Source organism: Mustela nivalis (genome assembly GCF_964662115.1).
Source record: "Mustela nivalis genome assembly, chromosome: 1".
Lineage (NCBI taxonomy): Eukaryota > Metazoa > Chordata > Mammalia > Carnivora > Mustelidae > Mustela > Mustela nivalis.
This window is the reverse complement of record NC_139020.1, coordinates 144540426-144561886: the sequence shown is the minus strand read 5'-3', so window position 1 is coordinate 144561886 and position 21461 is coordinate 144540426. Positions and strand designations below refer to the sequence as shown.

General features: G+C 42.3%; 1 protein-coding gene across 3 annotated transcripts in view; it reads left to right on the top strand.

Annotated features, from left to right (window-relative positions):
- OSBPL10 (oxysterol binding protein like 10) overlaps positions 1–21461 on the top strand; it is a 313824-nt gene that overhangs the window by 61836 nt on the left and 230527 nt on the right. The window contains exon 1 of one of the 3 annotated variants that reach the window (XM_082724184.1): positions 18828–18996. The exons of the other annotated variants lie outside the window; for them this stretch is intronic. The gene's annotated coding sequence lies outside the window, so the exon portion shown is untranslated. Of the gene's footprint in view, positions 1–18827; positions 18997–21461 lie in introns of those variants that run through there. 3 annotated transcript variants of the gene reach the window in all.

Genomic DNA, 21461 nt, shown 5'->3' with positions numbered 1-21461 from the left:
GCATTTGCATATTATGCGTTTGGATATTATTTATACAGAAAGAAGAACTTTCTGTTCTTCACTGGTCTGACCCACTGGCCAAATACTAATCATACACATTTTCAGTTGTGGAAGGTTTATATTTGTTCAGATAGTTGATGGGCCTATTATCTCTTTAATACTTATGTTTTCTGATTTTTTTAAAAAAGATTTCATTCATTTATTTGACAGACAAAGATCACAGATAGGCAGAGAGGCAGGCAAGTGAGAGGAGGAAGCAGGCTCCCTCCCAAGCAGAGAGCCTGATATGGGGCTCGATCCCAGGACCCTGGGACCATGACCTCAGCTGAAGGCAGAGGCTTTAACCCACTCAGCTACCCAGGCGCCCCTGATTTTTTTTTTTTTTTTGGTTATTCTTTTCTGTATGTTTTCTCATATGAATTTTAGAATGTTCTCATTCAGTGCCAACCCCCACCCCCCAAGATCTTGTAGTACTTTTATTGAAATTCTTTTGGGTTTATAGATTCACATAGAGAGAATTAATGCCTTGCTGAAGTGAAATTTATTCCTAAGACATAGTATGTCTTGCTTTTATTGAAGTCTTTTTTAGTGATGCCTTTGAAAGTTTTGCCTTTGAAAGTTTTCTTTATATAAGTCTTGCACATTTCTTTTTAAGTTTATTGCTGGGTTTTTTACTTTTTATGTTGTAGCCATCATGAATGAACTCTTTTCTTCTATATATTTTTTTCTAGATAGTTTATAATTGGTTCTTTTTGTTTGTATTCAAGCTACTTGTTTTCTATATTAATTTTGTTTTCTTAAAACTTCTTTTCTATATTAGTTTTGTATTAGTAAACTTTTTGTCATATCTTTTTTTTTTAACATTTTTTTTTAAAAGATTTTATTTATTTGTCAGAGAGAGAGAGGGAGCGAGAGTGAGCACAGGCAGACAGAATGGCAGGCAGAGACAGAGGGAGAAGCAGGCTCCCTGCTGAGCAAGGAGCCCGATGTGGGACTCGAACCCAGGACGCTGGGATCATGAACTGAGCCGAAGGCAGCTGCTTAACCAACTGAGCCACCCAGGCGTCCCTTTTTTGTCATATCTTATCACATTGACAGGAATCTCCTGATCTCAAAGACTATTGGTGATATATTACATCTTTTTTTGGTACTGACTAGAATTTCTGTTACATATGATGCTTGCTTTTATATTGACATTTATTTTATGATGTTAGAAAAGTTTCTGTTTCCATCTTTATCTTTTCTTTTTTCTTCCAAGAATGGATTATTAGATGCCTTTTCAGTGCCCGTGGCAATGAGGTATGACCTGTCATCTAAAAGTTTTCTTTTGAGTCCTAGCTGGATGTAAAGAGGTAAAGGAGATGGTTCAGGGTTGAGTTTCTCTGTGATGCTGTTGTAACAATTTATCCCTTTTATCAAATGCTACCAATATTTAATAAACACAGATTTGGTAATAGATTAACATCAGATAGTGATTTTTATATTTCTGTCATTGATCAGCACCTTTGGTAGGGGTTCAAGTTAAACTTCCAGTCCAAAGGAAGTTTAATGGGGGTAAATGTGCGTTCTGGGCATTCTGTGTCATGCGAGCTGAGGTAGATGGTAGGGCATCATCTGAATATTGGGAGGTGGGGAGAGAGGGCTCACACAATGATAATTATTGTCTGGGTGCATGCAGACGGACTTTTTAAAAGTCACCTTCATATATGAGTCATTCCTGAAACTCTCAATTAGTGGGTTTTTTTCCAGGCAGGTTAATGTAGATGCCAAATGGACAGGATGCTTTGGTTGTGTGTTGCCTGTTTTAAAAAATCAATACCTTTGAATTAAAGTTTTGTAAGTACTTAAGTGCTCATTTTCTGTGGAGTTTTAAATAATATCTGCAAGTCTCATTTACTTTCTTAAAGGTATTCGTGCTTTAGGATTAGAAGGTGATTGTTATAAATGTAACTAACTTGATCTCAAGCCATGGGAGTTTAATGACCTTATTTTACTGATTGTGGCTCATGTTTAATTTTTTCTCCTTTTTCTTCCCCTCAGTTTGTCCATGCAGACTCTCCTTTTGGGGCTTTTTTTCTTTATTCTGTGTGGCTTTTTCCCTGTTCCTGACTACAAGGGTTAAGGACAAGAGGACATCCAAGGCATGAATGCACAAGGATGGGTGGGAATTCACAGGCTACAAAGCTCTTTGCCTGGTGTTAGTGGAACAGCCCTTTAACTCTGCATTTACTCAGCCCTTTTACCCAGGGTTTACATAAGGCATTTCTTCTTCTTCTTCTTTTTTTTTTGAAAGTTACCATATTTTTTAAGAAAATATTTATTTATTTGAGAGAGAGAGAGTGCACGAGGAGGAGGGGCAAATGGAGAGGGAGAGAGAATCTCAAGCAGACTCTGCGCGGAGTGTGGAGCCCGGCGTGGGCCTAAGATCATGACCTGGACCGAAACCGAGATTCAGACGCTTGACTGACCGCACCACAGGGGCACCCCAAGGCATTTCTGACTGCTTACTTCATGCCAGATTTCCAGAAGAGCTACATGAAAAGAGGCTGGAGAGGAAGGCCAGAGGCATGCGCCCCCGTTGCAGCAGGAATGACCGTTGCAGCTTGGGTGGGGGGTCCCGACCTTAGAACAGAAGGAAACAGGCCATTTGTGACCAGTTAGCGAAGGGGGCAAGCCTTCCATCCCTCTTCAGTAGGCTGTGAGAGTTATATTAGTAGAATACAATATTAGAAGTAGTTAAGACACCCCGGGGCATTCAGGAAAAGCAGATTTGACCTAGTTTGTTCTGTTTATGAAGGGCAGAGAGCTCTGTGGCATGTTTCCCACTCAGCAATCAGGACAATTTGCCCAGCAAAGATTGAGGAGTGCAGCTCTCTGTTCACAGGGAAGATGAATAAATTTGTGCTAATGGAAGCAGCCAAATAAGGGGTGGCCACGTTTTTCCTCTAGAAATTAATTTTATCAGATTACAGGGTTGAAAATATCCACTATGTATTCTAGAGTTTCTGTTGCGTGGAGTTGTGGCATTTGGTTCCGGTCGTAACTGACAAAGTTTGGGATTCAGTTTCTGTAACAAATACAATTTTAATCTGTACTTCAGATCGCAAATGTCAGTGACTCGACATGCGTCCAGAGTTCGTGGCTTTCATTTCAGCTTTGATTTTGTATGTGGTCGAAGATGTTCTCTCCTCTCCGGCTGCATGTGGTCTGTATCAGCCAGGTGTCGGATTAATAAACTCTGCATGAAAATAACATTTCAAGCACTCTGCATAACATTGTGTATCCACACTGCTTTTCAGACCGATTCATGAATCTCTACGGTAAGTCTGTGCCGTCTTTCCTTGTCTTATATTATACAAAATCCCCGAATGTGTTGGCTTTCTGAATATGTCTATGGCATATGTGCAGGAAATTTTCATGACATTCTATTTCTGTAATCCAGAATGTGTAGTAACTTCAGGAGGAAGGGAGCTGAAGTTTTGAGTTTTATTCCAGGATTTGTCAACCTTAGCATTATTGGCATTTTGGGCTGAATAGTTCTTTGTTGTGGAGGACTGTCCCGAGTGTTGTAGAATGCTCAGCGGCGTCCCTGACCTCTACTTGCTAGATGCCAGTGGTAGTTCCCTTAGTTGTGACAACCAAAAATATTCCCAGGCAGGGCTCCTGGGTGGCTCAGTGGGTTGAGCAGACATCTGCCTCTGGGTCTGGTCATGTTCCCACTGCTCAATGGGGAGTCTGCTTCTACCTTTGCTGCTCCCCCTGCTTGTGCTTGCTTGCACGCTCTCTCAAATAAATAAATAAAATCTTAAAAAAAAAAATGTTCCTAGGCATTGCAAATATCCCCTGGGAGGTAAAATTACCCCTGATTGAGAACCAGTAGTTTATGATGTGCAAAGAATTGTTTTGAAGGTAAATACGTAGTTTACATTTTTATAAGAAAAGGAATAAACATTTATTGAGCACTAACTCTAAGACAATTCCAGGGGTGCCTGGGTGGCTCAGTGGGTTAAGGCCTCTGCTTTTGGCTCTGGTCATGATCCTAGGGTCATGGGATTGAGCCCTGCATTGGGCTCTCTGTTCAGCAGGGAGCCTGCTTCCCTTCCTTTCTCTCTGCCTGCCTCTCTGCCTCCTTGTGATCTCTCTCTGTCAAATAAATAAATAAAATCTTTAAAAAAGAAAACAAGACAATTCCAGCACAAAGCCAGTTGTGCAGAGGAAGCATTCCTGTCCTCAAAGACAACATACCCATGAAAAGGTAAATATAACATTATGTGATACAGGCCATAACAGACACAAAGCTGAAGGAGTAGTTACGTCTGCCAGAAAGAGGTCAGAAAGGCAAAAGTAAAAGGGAGGGGTAATATTTGACCTGAGCCTTGAAGGATGAATAAGAGTTCACCAGAGTGAGTTTGCAGTGGATTTCACAACAGCGTGATAAATCATGAGTGAAGGCTAAATGACTCTACATTATGGTCTGTGTTGTGCTATGCTCTTTGTCCCAGTACAATTACTAATAAAACTCTTTTCACTCTCAAAAATGCCCTATTTGGGGGCATCTGGATAGCTCAGTTGGTTAAGCACTGCCTTCGGCTCAGGTCATGATCCCAGGGTCCTGGGATTGAGTCCAGTGTTGGGCTCCCTGCTCAGTGGGGAGTCTGTTTCTCCCTCTCCTTGTTCCCTCTGCTTGTGAAATGAATAAATAAAAATTTTTAAAAAATACCCCAGTTTGACAATAAATTACATGGTCAATCTGGTAAGGACTTGGAGACTTGAAGGCATGAGGGCAAATGATATATTTGAGGTGTAGTGCATTCTCTTAGTTGTCAGAGTATAGTTTGGGGGTAGAAAGAGATGTGTCAGAGTTGAGGTTGGAACCAGTTGTGGAAAGTCTTGGAGGGTCTTCTATGCTCTATTATGAAGACTGGGCTTATCCTGGACGTTCTAGGAACCATTTCAAAGCTTCCAGGTAAGGGAGTGTGTTGAGAGGACAACCACAGGGAAGATAAGCTTTCTGGATCCTTGAGAAGTTTCCCTTTGATCCATATGGTGTGTGCTTCTCCCAAACGCTTCCACTTAGAGAATATAGTTTCCTGAGAAGCTATCCTTGGCCAAGTTTTGTTTGATTATATCCAGTCACTGTTCCCAACTGTGTGACTTGCAGCTGAGTTTCTTTAAGAAATGTAGAAAGGAGATTTTTAGGGGATTCATGTCGATTTTCTTGATTTATGAATGAAAGGAGTTTAGCTCTGTTACTGGTTGGTGACTGTTTTAGTTGAAGACAGAGAGAGATAGTGATGGAGTTATCTAACTCAGTAGTCAGCATAGTATGGCCTATTGGTGAAATGTAACTTGCTGCTTGTTTTTGTCAATAAAGTTTTATTGGAACACAGCTACAGTCATTTGTTTACTGTCAATGAGGGCTACTTTGATGCTACAAAGGCCGAGTTGGGTAGTTGCCCCAGATGCTGCATGACCTGAAATGTCTAAAATGGCTATCGGGCTTTCCAATGACAAACTTTGATCCAACTGAATTTGGTAACTTTTTTCATAAAATCAGTAAATCTCTGAAATTATTTTCCCCATCTTTACTCTTGAGATAGTTCTGTGAATGGACTAAATTATCCTGTGTTCAGTACATGTATTTGTTCCAAGGGCAGGGTGGTGGTGGTGGCTCGTGTTTTCAATCTTACAGGAGTAATTGTGCTACTCAGGATTTTACCTAAGAGAGGCATAAAGCTCCACAAATTATCTTTTTCTGTCTTCCAGGAGGTTTAGAATCGACTCCCTGGATCTGTTACCAAACTCCCACAGAGACGCTGCCAAGGCCTCATGGCGTGTTCGCTCCCGCGGCTTTCCTTTCTTAACTCCAGAGTCAAAGCCAGAAAGGACAAATACATTTCACAATTTCAAGTTTTTTTTTTTTTTTTTTAAGGTGTTGTTTTACATGAATGTGTGTGTTTGAGAATATTTTTAGCTTTTAAAAATACAAGAAGAAAAAGAGGTGTTTGGTTGGTTCGTTGGCCTTAGAGCCTTTCCTCCTTCTACCTCTGTGGTCTGTCTTGGTTTTAGTGGCCATGTTTCTTTGTGTTCTGCATTCGGAGTGACCCTTGCCCTCTGATTAGTGTCCAGTCATATACTGATGTTGAGTGGAAACTGGACCTTTGGAAAAATAGCCAGGGAAAGCGAGATGTTCGCCAGAAACATCTTGTGAAGGAACCCGAGTTGGTGACCTTGCCCCCTTGCCTCTGCCAGTCTGGATAGCTCAGCTCTTTTGTGGAATCAGGCCGCTTGCAGTCAGGGATTCTTCGGTAAAAGGAGTGTGGCTACACTAGGAAACCAGATAAATGAAGAATGCTGTTTAGTCATTTATGGTCTTGGACATTGCCCGTTGCTCTTGCTTTGTGAAGTGCTCACGTTGAGGGTTTCCTTCTGTTTTTATTTGCTTCTTAAAAGCCCCAAGTGATTTTTATATCCCATGAAACCCTCACATTAACTGCTTGAGATTTGTCTGGAAATCCCTGGGATCCCTTAAAATAGCTTCTCTTTTGTGCTCTAGAAAATTCTTGTCGCTGATTGCCAGCAGCTACCTCTTAGAGTTAATGAGGTTTTGTCCGAATCTGTGTGCAGGGCTGAGAGGAAGTTTCCACCCCAGCGAGACAGAGCCACATGTGAAGCCAGCGGGGTGACCACATCACTGTCACCCTCTCCAAAAATGAACACCCCCCCCACCCGAGTCCTCGGTGTGCCTTTCTCCTCTTGCCTCCCTTTAAAAAAACACACACACAAAAACTAATAGATTTTATTTATTTATTTTTAGAACAGTTTCAGATTTACAGAAAAATGAAGCAGATAGGACAGACAGTTTCTGCATACCCCCTCCACCCCCAGAGTTTCTCTATTATTAACATCTTATGTGAATGTGGTACATTTGTTACAGTTAATGAACCAATACTGGCACCTTATTATTAACTAAAGTATATAGTTTATTCAGAATGCTTTAGTTGTTGTTGTTGTTGTTTTTAAACCTAATGTCCTTTTTCCATTCCAGAAATCCATCCTGCATACCGCATTGCACTTAGTAGTCCTGCCTCCTGAGGCTGGTGTTGACAGTGACCGTGTCTCTCTCCGACTTCCCTTGATCTTGCTGACTGTCATTTCTATGGACTGCTGGGCAGTGCACACTGTAGGAGGGGCCTGACTGGAATTTGTGTGATGTTTTTCTCATGATGAGATAGGGTTCCGGGTTGGAGAGGAAGACCACAGAGGTCAAGTGCCATTTTCAGCCCTTAGTGTCAGGGGTTCACATATCTATGGGATTGAAGCCTAGTGCTGTTCACTAATGACCTAGCTAGAGTCATGTCAGTCATTTTCCTCCACTGCAAGGCTGTGCTTTCCCTGCCCTTCCCATACTGTACTCTGAAAGGAAGTCGCTATGTGCCGCTCACACTTAAGGAGTGTTGCCCCACTTCCTTGAGAGAAGAGTGTTTGCATCATTTATTGGGACTTCTTCTGCATGGGAGATTTGTTTCTTTTCCTCCATTCATTTATTCATGTCGGTATGGAATCACACAGGTATTTGCTTTTTACTTTGGGTGATGGTCCAGTGTGACTTTCTTTTGTTGCCAAACATGTGCCAGGTCTGGCCATTGGAAACTCTTTCAGTGGGCTTCTGTGTCACGTTCACATGTCCCCACTGTTTGTGGCCTTTTCTGGTTTGTTTTCTGTCACTGTCAGACCCTCCAGGCTCATCTTGTGTATTTCCTGCCCCAGTTCTAGAATCAGCCATTTCTCCAAGGAGCCCTGGTGCCTTTTATTGGAGAATGGTATTAAAGACCAAGATCTGGGTGCTGGGTGTGCTGGCTGCTGTAGCTGTGTCATTTCTTGTAGGTCCTCTCCCCAGACAGAGGGAAGAATGTGTGTCTGCTAACCTGTATATATAGACCCATATTTATGAATCTTTCCATATGTAACCATCCATATCTGTGCATGAGTTTAACTCATGTGTATCATACTGATGTCCCCAACTCTGACCCATTACCACATCGATCATTCTAGACTCTTCTTGTTTATTTGTAAACTCCCTCTTCAGTGGTGAGAAAATTGGTTTATACCCTCTGATGTCCCTTGACTTAGTTGTTCAGCTCCAGTGTACATGCATGGCCGTATCAGAATGTTAACCCGTACCCCCGTGGGAAACGTCTTTGTCAGGGAGAGAGCCCAGTGCTTATGTGTTGTTTCTTATGCCTTTAGTCTTACAAGCATTCATTTCCAAAGCTACTCAGGTCAGTACATTTCCCCCCACTCCCTTTAGTGAGGCTCTTTCATACATTTGTCATAGTATTGTCTTGCCAGCCGGGATTCCTTCCTGGGATCCCATGACCTTCTATATGAGGTCCTTTCTTAATTTGCAGACCATCAAGGTTTACTGTTTGGGTGGTACGGCTCTATGGGTTTTGACAAATGCTTGTCATGTATCCATCATCATAGTATTCCACCGGATAGTTTTACCACCCTAAAATGCCCCATGTGACACCTGTGTGTCCCTCCCCTTTCCCTCCTAAACCATTGGCAACCGCTACTCTGTGTACCTTCTCTCTAGTTTTATGTTTCCCACTGCTCATTTTTTAAATTCTTTCTATTTGGATCTATTTGAATCTCTTAGGTGAGTATCTTCTGAGGATGACCAGCTATTCAGAGTGATTATTCTGCTGCTCTGGGAGGTACAGGAAGTTGGACTTCTCTCTGGAATCAAGTAGAGGATAATTATGATAGCTGAGATGTAATACCTTGACAGACCCTCCCTGTATTGTAGTCTGGGTGTGACTGACGGTGGCTAGACCTGCCTTGTGTGTGTTGCACAGCCTTGTTTTCCTAAGCCCAGGATTGTGAGCCCCATATACTCAGCAAGCACATTTGGAGACACAGTCTGGAAGCCATTCTTCCTTATTTGTGAACTGCCTCCCATGGGCCCTTGATAATGATATTCCCTTCCAGTCAGATGCCTACGTTGATGATCCGTGTCTCCGATTCACCATTTCCAAGAGAAGGGGATATGTTATCCCTGGAACCTACCTGAGGCAGTAGAACCAAGTCTGTGAATGAGGTTATCTTGTGGGTGGCAGGTCTGGACATTCTGCTTGGGAGGTGCAGGATGAGCAAAGGCCCAGAGTGAGGGCATGGAATGATCTGTGGGAGTTGCAGGACGTGGGACCTGGGAGGGATCAGGCTGGGGTTGTAGCATTGGTGGGTGGGCAGGATCAGGTTATAAGAGGCTCCCTGTAGGGTTTAACTTCATTCTGTAGATCAGTCACCAAAGATAGGCCTTGGAAAGGCCATTTGTGGCCTACCTATGTGTTTTGTTTTGCTTCTATAAATGTTTTCAGTCATTAGTTGTCATGATTTAAAAATCAGTTGCTTTCACTTAAAAATCTGGGTGTATATATGTAAACATCACTGTTCAGAATTTTCTTGAAGATCAGATCATCTAACATCTGTGGGTCTGTCTTCACATGGCCTTATGAACTAGGGTGCGAGTGCCCCGTGACCCTGGTCTTGGCTGGTCCACTGTACCCACTGACTTTGCCTCCCTCATCCTTACTCCTTACAGGTTCAGTGGAGGGAAAGGGAGTTGCTTCTTTCTGGTTCCCTCCAATTCGTCAGGGTTCCAACCTGGATACCACCTGACCATTCCAAATGCTTAGATGAAAAACAGCTTTTGCATCTGTCTTCTAGACGGGCTTTTTAATTTCCCAGGGAACTTGTCTTGCTGTCTTATTACTTTGTTATTATAACTATTTTGACTATTTTTATTTTTTTGACAATGGCTTTTTATTTATTCGTTTTATTTATTTATTTATTTTCAGTTCAAGTGTTATTAACACAGTGTTATATTAATTTTAGGTGTCCAATAGAGTGATTCAGCAATTCTGTATATCACTACTGATGTAAGAGTGATATACTCATCATGATAAGTGTACTTTTTACTCCCCTTCACCTATTTTACCCAGCTCCCCACCCACCTCCCTTCTGGCAACTGGCAGTTGGTTTATTATTAGTATTTCCGAAAAATCCCCAAAGAAGTTTTAAAATAATAACAGCAAAGTGAATTATCAGTGTGTTATTTACTCACCAAGGATGACTTTTATTCTTGGAAGGGAACATCTATGGTTAGTTGTTCTTGTTCAATTATTACTCAGTTTATTAAAATTGTAAATTTTAACAAGTAATATTTCTTAAACCTTAACCTCAACTTGTAGATATTATTTTATTTATAAACTGGCAATTTTTATGCTAAAAGTGGTTTTGCTTATTTATCAGGTAACACTCACTTAACTTCTAAATTTAACACATTAACATTCTTAAGCCTTTTAGCACCTTACAAATTAAATCAAACTCCTTTGACATTTGAAACTATAATCACAAATTTAAAGAATCTGTTCCTCTTAAATACCGACACTAAAGCTGATAAGAAAACCGAGAAGCAAACTGATTTTCAGAATTTTAGTAACTCTGGAGAATTAATAAATCACATATATCCATTAGCAGAACAGATTTTCTTAAATGTTTCAGACATCCGGAAAGTGTTCATGAAGTAACTCAGAACTCACCTCTTCTCAAAACTAGCACAAACCTTGAGGACATGGGCTTTAAATTTATTTCCTTATGATCTTTAGGCTTATTTTTATATCTTCTACAGAACGCCATAATCCTACTCAATACCAAGAAGAAAAGAGCTTGCCTTAGCTCAGTCAAGGTTATGTGCTTTGGCATATGGATTGACTGTTGTCGGCATACTAGGTCTGTTTGTCCAGTGAAGATCTCCGGAGCTGGCTGGTTACAAAGTTTCCTAGTGGGGGGGAGGTTTAGGTTTTTACCCTTCAGCTGGGACTTAACCAGTTGCAGTGAGGTTAGGAGCAGGCTCTGGGTTTCCATTCCTTTCCGGCTGCCTTGCCCCCTCCCACCAGACATGGCTGCTGAGGACCTCTCCTGTGATTTCAGGAACCCAGGGATGCTGAGCTCCGGCTGCAGGGACTCCCACTTTGTCTTCTTTTACTCTCCAGTGTCCTGTTGTCCTCCTTCCTGGAGTCACATTATCGATGTGCACAAGCGAAGTAACAGGATGCAAGGAGACAGACTCACATTATTTAGAATTAATGCTTTTGGACAGGCTTGAGATAGAGGTCTCAGAATCTAAATACTAGAGCAAAAGAGATGTACTTAACGACATATATTTAGTCTGCGTATTTCTTAATAGGAGTTGAGGCTTACAATAAAAACATTTGTTACACAGAAGAGTTTAAGTGCAAAAGGAGAGATAAGCCGCCATTTTGGGGAAAGGGCGAGGTGGACGAATCAACGTCTTTGAGTTCTTTGACAAGAAGACAAAAGGCCACCGATTTTGGTTTTGTTCTTGGGAAAGAGGGAGATTAACAGGTGCCTGAGAAGTAATTAATCACGGATTTATAGAGCTTTTATGTTAGGGGAGAAAGGTGATTGTGAAAATGTCCACTTCAATCTGTAAGAGTATTGAGTGGAGCAAACATTTACATTTTTATTGCACTGATTAGCATACTGCAGCGCTGTGGACTGTGGAAAATGTTCATTTTGGGGGGTGGTGGTAAAAGGGCGAGTCAATTTAGGGGGAGGTTTGGTGCACAAAGCAGGTGTGAGATACCTCGCTTGTGCTCTGCTTGGGAGAACAAAGGCATCCTAATGCTTCGGATAGATCTCTTACTACACTGGGTCCCCCTGTGTTTAGGGGCAGGGGGTTTCACACTGTCCTTCCACCAGCCAGATCCACCCAACCAGGAAGACAAAGTGATAAGGAGCATTTTATTCTTATCTTAGAATTGAGGAAATATAGGAGCAGGAAGATGTAAAACACATGCCCCTTGGCTTTTGCGTGTTGACTAATTTTAAAATGTTCTAGAAATGTAGGCCCTCAGAGTTAAACCGTATGGTTTAGCCCTTTGAATAGAATTCGAACGATGTCCATGAGAGGAAATAAAAACTTACTGTGCATTAATTACTGACTTGCTGGAGACTGCTGGATCCATGCTGAGGAGATATTTTTTCTAGCTTTATTGAGATATAATTGACATTATAACATTGTATAGATTTAAAATGTACTATGTGATGATTTGTACTATGTGACCATTTATATATATTGGAAAATGTTTACTATAATAAGGTTACCCATCACTCATGCATTTACAATTAGCTTTTGTTTGTTTTGTGGTGAGAACAGTTAAGATCTACTCACTTAGCCACTTTCCAGTATGTAATGCTGTGGTGTTTACTGAAGTCACCCTGCTGGAAGTTCAATCTCCAGAATTTACTCTTATATCTCAAGGTTTATATCCTTTGACCAGCATCCTTGCATTTCTTCTATCCCCTAGCTCTGGCAACCACCAATCTACTCTTCCTGTGAATTTGGTTTTTTTTATTTTTTAGAGTCCACATATAAGTGAGGACATACAGCATTGATCTTTTTCTGACTTACTCTGTATAACGTGATGCCCTCAAGGTCCCTCTGTGTGGGGGTGATGTTGCATGGTTGGTCACCAGAGAAGTTGAGGACAGGAATTGGGAGGGGACGGAGTGGTTAGAATAACAGCAGAGCAGGGCAAATCTTATTCATAGTGTTTTCTTTCCTGTTACTATCAACAACTGTTCCTGCAAAAATGCTGTGTTCAGAGCACTGTTGGATTCGGCTGTGGATACAGGAGAAAATACAACAGACACATCCGTGAACACAGGGAACTTACATTCTGGTGCAGCGCTGTCTGTTAGAACATTCTGCAATGAGGGAAATGATCCAGAGGCGTGCTGTGCAGTGCAGTAGCCAGTAGCCATATGAGGCTATTGAGCACTTGAAATGTGTTTAGCCTGACTGGAGAACTGATTTTAAATTTTATTTGATTTTAATCAATGTGAGTTAAGTAGCTGCATGTGGCTAGTGACTCCTTACATAGCATAGTTTTAGTGGTTCACATGGACCTAATAGTCTTCCTACTTAGCCTCCAGGAAACTAGAAAAATTTGATACTGAAGGCTAGAGTGCCAGGCTCAAATAATTCCACGTATTGGGAAATGAGAGTCCTATCTTGGATATATTTTTGCTATGACATTTCCCAAAGTGAGTTCCATTGGACCCTAGTTCCATGAGATACACTGCCCCAGAAAACTTTTTTTTTCTTTTTTACTATTTTTTAAAAAAAGATTATTTATTTGTTTCTTTTAGAGAGAAGGTGAATAGGGGCAGGGGCATAGGGAGTGGGAGAGAATCGCAAGCAGATTCTGTGCTGAGCTTGGCCTGACCTGGGGCTCGATCTCACAACTCAGATCCTGACCTGAGCCAAAACCAAGTGTTGGCTGCTTAACTGACTGAGCCACTAGGCATCTCTGCTTGAAAATCTTCTTATGGCTGGTGACACTACGTGCTGCCACATTCTCCTGGGGCTAGACAATGAGCACCAGCATATTTCTTCTCTGATAAGTCACATAGTAATGAAATTGATAGTTCATTCAGTTTCAGTATGGCTAAGTTTCTTAAACTTAGCTGTTGATAACACCCTTTTGTTCCCTGACACCTATCAACATACAAACACTTTGGGTAGTGCTAGTCTAGGGAGACAGGTGAGCTAGCTTTTAGGACTGGCTTAAACACCAAAGGAAGAAATGGTTATAGTTTTGCCATAGACCGAATGATTGTGGTCCCCATCTCCCGTCCCAAATTCATATGTTGGAAACCTGATCCCCATTGTGATGGTGTTGGGGAGGTGATGAGGTCATGAGGGTGCACCCTTCCTGAATGTGATTAGTGCCCTTATAAAAGAGACCTCAGAGAAGTTGCTTTCCCCTTACACCATGTGGGGACCCAGTACAAAGACAGCCATCTACAAACCAGGACACAGTTTTTTACCCAGCACGGACTCTGCAGGTGCCTTGACTCTGGACTTTCCAGTCTCCAGAATTGTGAGAAATACATTTCTGTTTCTAAGCCACCCAGTCTGTGGGACTCTGTTACAGTAGCCCGAAGAGACTAAGACAAGTTTCTGCTTGGTTCTTGATTTTTCAAGAATGTGAGAATCCCTCCACTCTCCTAGATTAGGGTGGGTAGAAATGTGACAAGATCAGGGGCATAGAACCACATATTATATATTTGGGTACAGAATACATTTGCTGCTTTCAGTAACAATTAAAATCTTCAGAGGGTTTGATCAATCTATAGATCTATATCTATTTATAGGGTTTTGTTCACTTTGTCTTGAGTTCTCTAAGTTCTCTTTTTTAAAAAAAATTAAAGATCTTATTTATTTATTTGACAGAGAAAGAGAGAGAGACAGCAAGAGAGGGAACACAAACAGGGGGAGTGGGAGAGGGAGAAGCAGGCTTCCTGCCAAGCAGGGAGCCTGATACGGTGCTCGAACCCAGGACCCTGGGATCATGACCTGAGCTGAAGGCAGACGCTTAACTGACTGAGCCACCCAGGCTTCCCTACTAAGTTGTTCTAAGCTAGCCTGTGATCTGAGTTAGTCTGAATTAATACATGTACAGAGAAGCTGAACTGTTTGATTTTGCTTTTCTGTTTGGATTTATAAAACCAGTTACTCATATGGCCATTTTCACCTTCTGACTGATATATAAAGACCTATGTGGGCTCTGTGGCAGTTGCTTAAGTTCCCTCAGCTACTTGGTGTAAATTAAAATCACAGAGTCTAGGACATATTGACCACATATGGTATTTTAAGAATTATGGTTAGATTGAATTATATACCGGTTCTCACTCATGCTGTTATGTATGTGGGTGTTTGGGCATGTGTCCCTGTATATACACACACAAATAAGGTATCTAGGTTTGCTAATGCCTTACAGAAAAGGAAAACTAGGCCAGATTCAAGGTTATTCATATAATAATGCCACTCTTCTTTGTCCTCTGAAATACTTTCCTGAGCAGCAGAGAGGGAAATGGCATGAGCAAACCATGGGAGTGGATCTCCTGTTATCCATCATGCTTGCGAACGCCATCCATCATGCCTGATGCGGCAAGAAAAGGTTAGAGCTGCCGAGGGGTATATCTTCCAAGGTCCCTTTCGGTGCTGAAATTCTTTCCTTGGATGACAGCTTTATTGAGAGTTTTCACTGTAGTAAAACAGTGTATTGTAGGCTAATGAATTTTAGCCTCACAAGCGAGATATGCTCAAAATATGTAAAGGCTTCAATTAAAAAAATGTGTATGCTGAACTTGATTTTTGGCCTTGGAGTAGGGCCAGAGTTTCTTGGGTTCCTTAACTTGGCATTTCATTTGAACAGGTTAGAAAACTTTGCTTGTTTCTGCCATTCAGAACTCCTTGACTACCAGTTCTTCTTCCAGTTTGCCATTTTTTTTATTCCTATGACTATCAATATTTTTCCTTTTATAGGTTTTTAGAAAATATTGTTTTATTGTGGTAATGTACATAAAATTAATTGTTTTAACTATTTCTAAGCATTTTAACTATCTGTGGTATTAATGAAATCCATTCACATTATTTTGCCACCATTTCAATCGAGCATGTAGGGAAATTCCCAATGGGGCCTGATCTTCTATCACTTGGAATTTCTTCTGTATTATTAAGTTAAGACAGTTGTTCATAAGCAAGGCTTGCCAGCCAAAGTCAACTATTTCCATAGGATAGCCATACATACAAAGGGAGAATGACTAACATTTGCATATTCCCTGCTTGTGGTACTTTATGTCCCAAACAAGGCAAAAGAAAAGTGTGGAGTTGGAAGATGACCCCAAGCTGAATGGTGTTTGCCATTTCCATGAGGGTCGAATGGGATTTCACCATAAGACCTGTAATCCCTGGCCTGGGAAAGGTGATAAAAAGCTCAGAACATTTTCACGGTCAGCTAAGCAGTAGCTCTGAGGTTATCTGCCAAATCTAGCCCATTGCCTTTTTTATGAATAAAGTTTTATTGGGACACAGACATGGGTATTTCTTTACTGTGGTCTATGGGTATTTTGGTATCACATCAACAGAATGGAGTAGTTGCAGCAGACTGTCTGGCATACTGAGCCTAAAGTATTTACTTTCTGGCCCTTTCCAGAAAGTTCTAGGAGCTCTGCCATAGGCCCTGAATGTTATCAGTTGTGTGTGCCTTTAGAGTTCTACCTTAGACAGAGGGCTAAAGCAGGATGGGCCACATCTGAGTTCCCTGGGTGTGATGTGTTTAATAGGGACCCTGCTTTGGTGTCCTGAGAGACTGTGCCATCGCAGTGAAAAGAATCAAAATAACAGCCCAGGGGTATGGCCAACCTTGAAACAATGTTCTCTGATCCAGGAGAGCGTTTTATTCTGGACCATGCCTGAGAAAAGAGCCTACTGGCTTACATAATGATTTGAATAAAGGAAGTAGGGTCCCTTTAATTCATGAAGTGTTTATTAGGAAGGTAATTTAAGCATGCTATAAATATTTGTAAGGCTGGGGAGGTTTATGGGTCCATTTGAAGGAAGTGACGGCTGCTCATTACATTTTGCAATGTAAGACCGAGCTATATTCAAATACCACCTTTGATTTGTCATACATTCTGTTTGCCAAGAAGTTCAGCAGGGGGAGAGAGTCTCTGGATTTCTGGCCTCTGAATTCTGCAAATGCTTTGTCCATTACCGAAGTCTGTGCCCCCGTGTTGAAGGCCAGAGAGCAGGGATGCCAAATGGTTGTCTCCACATCTCCAAGGCAGGCAGCCCCTTGGGTGCTCCAGAACTTGCCTTTTGAGTCTATTAAACTTCTCAGCTTCTTTCTCTCTTTCTTTTCTTCTTTCTTTCTTTTTTTTTAAGGTGTTAGGTGATTGGTTTCAAAGCTGCTGTTCAGAGTGGGAGCCATTCAAGTAGATTGATGGGAAGTTCACAGACGGCAGAGTAGCATTTGTTTCACCTGGGATGTGGGGAATAGCCCTGGAAAGAAAAGCTAATGTGGACGCTGAGGGTCTGTGGGTGTTACAGCACGCTCATTTGATCTGAAATTGCTGGGGTGCCAAAATGAGTCTGCTGAGTCAATGAGTCAGTGTGGAAATGTTAATTTGCATTTTTTTGCTAATGAAATAATTTGCTGAGAAGAGACGATTTAGTGAGACGTTCCCTCTCCTTTTTTTTCTTTTTTTTTTAACCTTGAGTTGTACCAGCGATAGCTTTCATTAGCCACAAGAGTCGTAGAGTTAATGGAGTCTTTTATTTTCTATTATGCTTAGTTCTCTTTCCCAGGACTGAGCTCCAGGTGCCTTCCAAAGTGGCCCCACAAAACACGATGCAGAAGACCAGAAACCAAATCAAGTTGCTATTCCGGCTGAAAGCCAATATACTTCTTTTGGTTGAGAATGCTATTTAGAAACTGTAGGTCTTGGTGATAAATGATTTAGCTGTCACATCAGTAGTTCCAAGTATAAAGGACGGTGGTTCTGGAAACATGCCGCCAGAGGGCCGAGCATGCCTTTGGGAGAGGTGATGTCAGCTCTCCAGTTACTTGATTCACTAACCGCCAGCTAGGTTTCCCGTAGCTCAGTCTAGAGAAAGGCAAAGGAATGAACACCGTCGTTAAAAATCCTGATGAATGCCATCTACGTTTCAACATTCTATTCTTTTAAGATCCCTTTTTTTTTTTTTTTTAAAGATTTTATTTATTTATTTGACAGACAGATCACAAGTAGGCAGAGAGGCAGGCAGAGAAAGCGGGAAAGAAGCAGGCTCCCTGCTGAGCAGAGAGCTCGATGTGGGGCTCGATCCCAAGACCCTGGGATCATGACTGGAACCGAAGGCAGAGGCTTTAACCCACTGAGCCACCCAGGCGCCCCAAGATCCCTCTTTCTATGTGGGGTGATATGTCCCTCCAAGCAATCTGGCGTCTTCAGAGGGCCCTTGACCAGGCTCCATCCTCTGACGGGTGCTGTTGGAGAGGTGATTCTATGGTTTCCTGTTGGTTGCTAATCACCAGTTAAGTGAAAGCCCAATCAAGCAGTGCCCCTTGCTCGAGCCCTGTGGGAGCTGCTCATCTTCTCTTTCCAGCTCTTTGCCCTAAAGTGCCGCCATCTGTAGCCAATCAATAACGACCACGTACTTAAAAAATACCCTGGCTTATGGAAATGGAGTATTATATCAGGGAATTGATTGCTGCAACCCAGAGGATCACAGAATGTTTAGAGGCAAGTAACCAGCCTAAAGTAATAGGAAACTGAAGTCAGTGCCGGTTTTCCTGTTCCTCCCTGTCCTTAACCTCCTCCTCACCAGTGAGCCCCAGCAGACTCGAGCAGCCCCTTTGCACGGGAAGAACACTTGGTGGCATCGTCCCAAGCTGGCCACCTTGCCTCTAAATCAGATCACAGAAGAATAAGTTATCGGGCTGCAGGTGGATGAGAAGGGGGTGGTGGCTCATTTAGGGGGCTGGACAATAAGCCAGGGAAAGTCTTCTGTGGGACCTGTCCGTACGTGTTATGTATTCTCTTGTGCACATAAATCTCTGTGTGGACTGTTGCAGTAGGCTTTTGTAGACTTACCTGCTTCTCTGATCCACTCATTTGAGCTTTGTTCTGGAGTGATTCTCAAGTGTCAGAGCCCTCCAGGAGCCTCCCCCGCCTTATCTGGCTTAAAGCCTGGCATACAACGGATGTTCTCAAACAGTAGGCTCAACTTTGCTTTGATCCTGGGTCACAGACCCTTGGGTGGGTGCATGACATCACATCTGGGGTGTGACCTATGACCTAATGGAGACCTCTCCGTAAATTATGACATCAATAATTCAGAGTCAGACTGTGTAATTTCACTGCTTCTCTAGAGGGTTGGAGAGATGTTGGGCTTCTTAGAGCCGTAAAAGTTCTTTCGACATAAAACCTACAGAAGTGGGTTTGGCAGGCAAGCTGTCTTCCATGACTTCAGCGATGCTTTTTCAGAATCCAGTCTTACTTCCGTGAGTTCTTTTTTGGCCATGGATGGTCTGGAAACATCGTCATCACCATCAGGTACAGCCCCTTTGATTCCCTTTGATTTCTGAAATGCGCATCAGATCCGCTAGTGGTCAGCCATCCATGGGAGATCTGGCCCCCACCTTCTCTTCCTGCTCTGAGGGGAGGGGTGGCCAGTGAGGGAAGAGGACAGGAGGCCCAGGACAGTCCCCAGATCGATACATTAGACCCTGCACGATTGGGAATTGATTATTTAGTTAGCTGGCTGGTCTTCGATCGGCAGTAAGTACGCTGGATAAGATGCAGAATCAGTGATTGTAAACTTCTTCCGATCCTGGCGCAGAGCCTTGTAAATATTCAAGTAGCTAAAAAGTCGGTGTGTTTGGAGAATCATTTTGGCTTTAAGGAGCTTTGTGTTCTGGTTGTGGTAGTGGTGATGACCATATAAATGAGGGTGGTGACAACGAAGGGACAAATTTTTATTCACTGGTCATTCAGACTGGTCCCATTAGGGAACAAGAATTAGGCCGCCTCCTCTATATGTGTGATACTTTGTAGGCCCAGAGGGCTGCTTTATCAAGTGACATGGCCCCAAAGGAGTTTCCAGATTAGATGGCAGAGATAGTCACGTAACCAATAATGATTAATAATAATATATTAATAATATAAATTAACGATAATATTAATAAATAATAATAATGAATAATAATAATTAATAATAAAGGAGCAGAAGCAGCCACTGCCCCAGATGACCTGTCACTGTTTCAGCTCCATCAGTTGGCCGGTGACGGAGCTGATGTGAGAGGGATGACTTCCGGCTAGGCCTGGTGGGAGTGGGAGGTCAGATAGATTTTTCTGAAAAGCAATTTAGGAGGTAGTTGTGGGGAGGCTGCGAAATAAATTCAAAGAACCAAGCGAAAAGACATTAGTGGTTTGGTTCTCTCCTGGTGAAGGGAGTGTTTTGTTTGCTGGAGTCTGGCTGAGAGAAGTGACAGATAATCTACGGGACAGAGCTTCGGAGGGGCGTGCCCTCCGTACGTGGTCACATCTTTGGCTACGTGGTTCTAGGTTCCCTTTGTGAAATCTAGAACAGCCTCCGAGGACACCCCCTCAAGCTCATGTCACTTCACGGCAGCATAGATTCGTAACGTTGAATAGCGGCAGCCGACATTTAAAACTCAGGCTAGACTGTTCCCATCAGTGGCCAACACAGCCCCTTCCTGCTTCTTTTTCTCCTGGTTTTTCCTCCTTTGAGAGGAGGGGAGGAGCCAGCACAGTTATCCAGGCCACCGTTTCTTGGCAGGACATGTTTCACTCTCTTGCTAAGGAATCTTTGATACTTTTTCTGGAGGTGGTGTGATCGAGATTTCAAACCCGATTTGGAAAATATAGTTGATGTTTGGAATTTGGTTGGTATTCATTAATTTCCATTCTCCTCTCCCATTAGGCTTTAACTTATTATGATTACTTTTTAGTTTTTGAATTTTTAAAAAAAATTTTTTTCAGTTTTTTTAATTCATTTTTTTTTTTTAAATTCTCTCTTTTTTGAGAGAGTGTGTGTGTGTGTATGAGCTGGGTGAGGGGCAGAGGGAGAATTAGACTCCCCACTGAGAAGGGAGCCGGATGAGGGGCTCGATCCTAGGACCCTGAGATCGTGACCTGAGCTGAAGGCAGAGGCTTAACTGACTGAGCCACCTAGGCACCCCTTATTATTAGTTTTCTAGTAAGTATACTAAACAACCCAGTGTGGGGCTTGAACTCATGACCTTGAGATTGAGTCACAAGCCCTAATCACTGAGCCAGCCAGGCACCGGAGGCCTTCTCTTATTATTGAGATGAGCAGTCACCGGGTTCTTTGACGTGGTGCACTTTAATGGATGGTCACATGGTCTTTGGCACGTTGGTAAGTTTGCTGTCATCCTGTAATCTGAGCAACAGCAAGTCACAACTCGTGTGTCCAGTATGTGATCACAAGCACGTGCCCTTAGAAAAATAAGTTACGTAGGAGGCATGTGTAGGGTTTTCAAAAAGAGTAATGGGTGAATATTTCCTTAATTTGTGTTACTTGACAAGTATATGCTTGCTGGACACTGTTCCAAGCATTTGATTTATTATTTATTTTTTAAAGATTTTATTTATTTATTTGAGAGAGAGAGAAGGAGCAGGGAGGAGGGAGAGGGGGAGAGAGAAAGGGAGAAGCAGGGTCTCTGCTGAATAGGGAGCCTGATGTGCGGCTCCATCCCAGGACCCTGAGATCATGACCTGAGCCAAAGGCAGAGGCTTAACCCACTGAGCCACGCAGGTGCCCCATGTTCCAGGCATTTTATAAATAATAATGTTTTTGTCCCTCACTGAGGTCCTGCAAGGTAGATAATTTTATTACCTGATCCTTGGTTGCTGATACGTGTGTTTGGTTCAGCGGGCAGCTACAGACTCATGTTTGTAGCTGCTTCTGATTTCAGAACAATTCTTTGGAGAAAACCCTAAAACAGAGACTTCTGTCCATTCACTGGTGCCTCCTT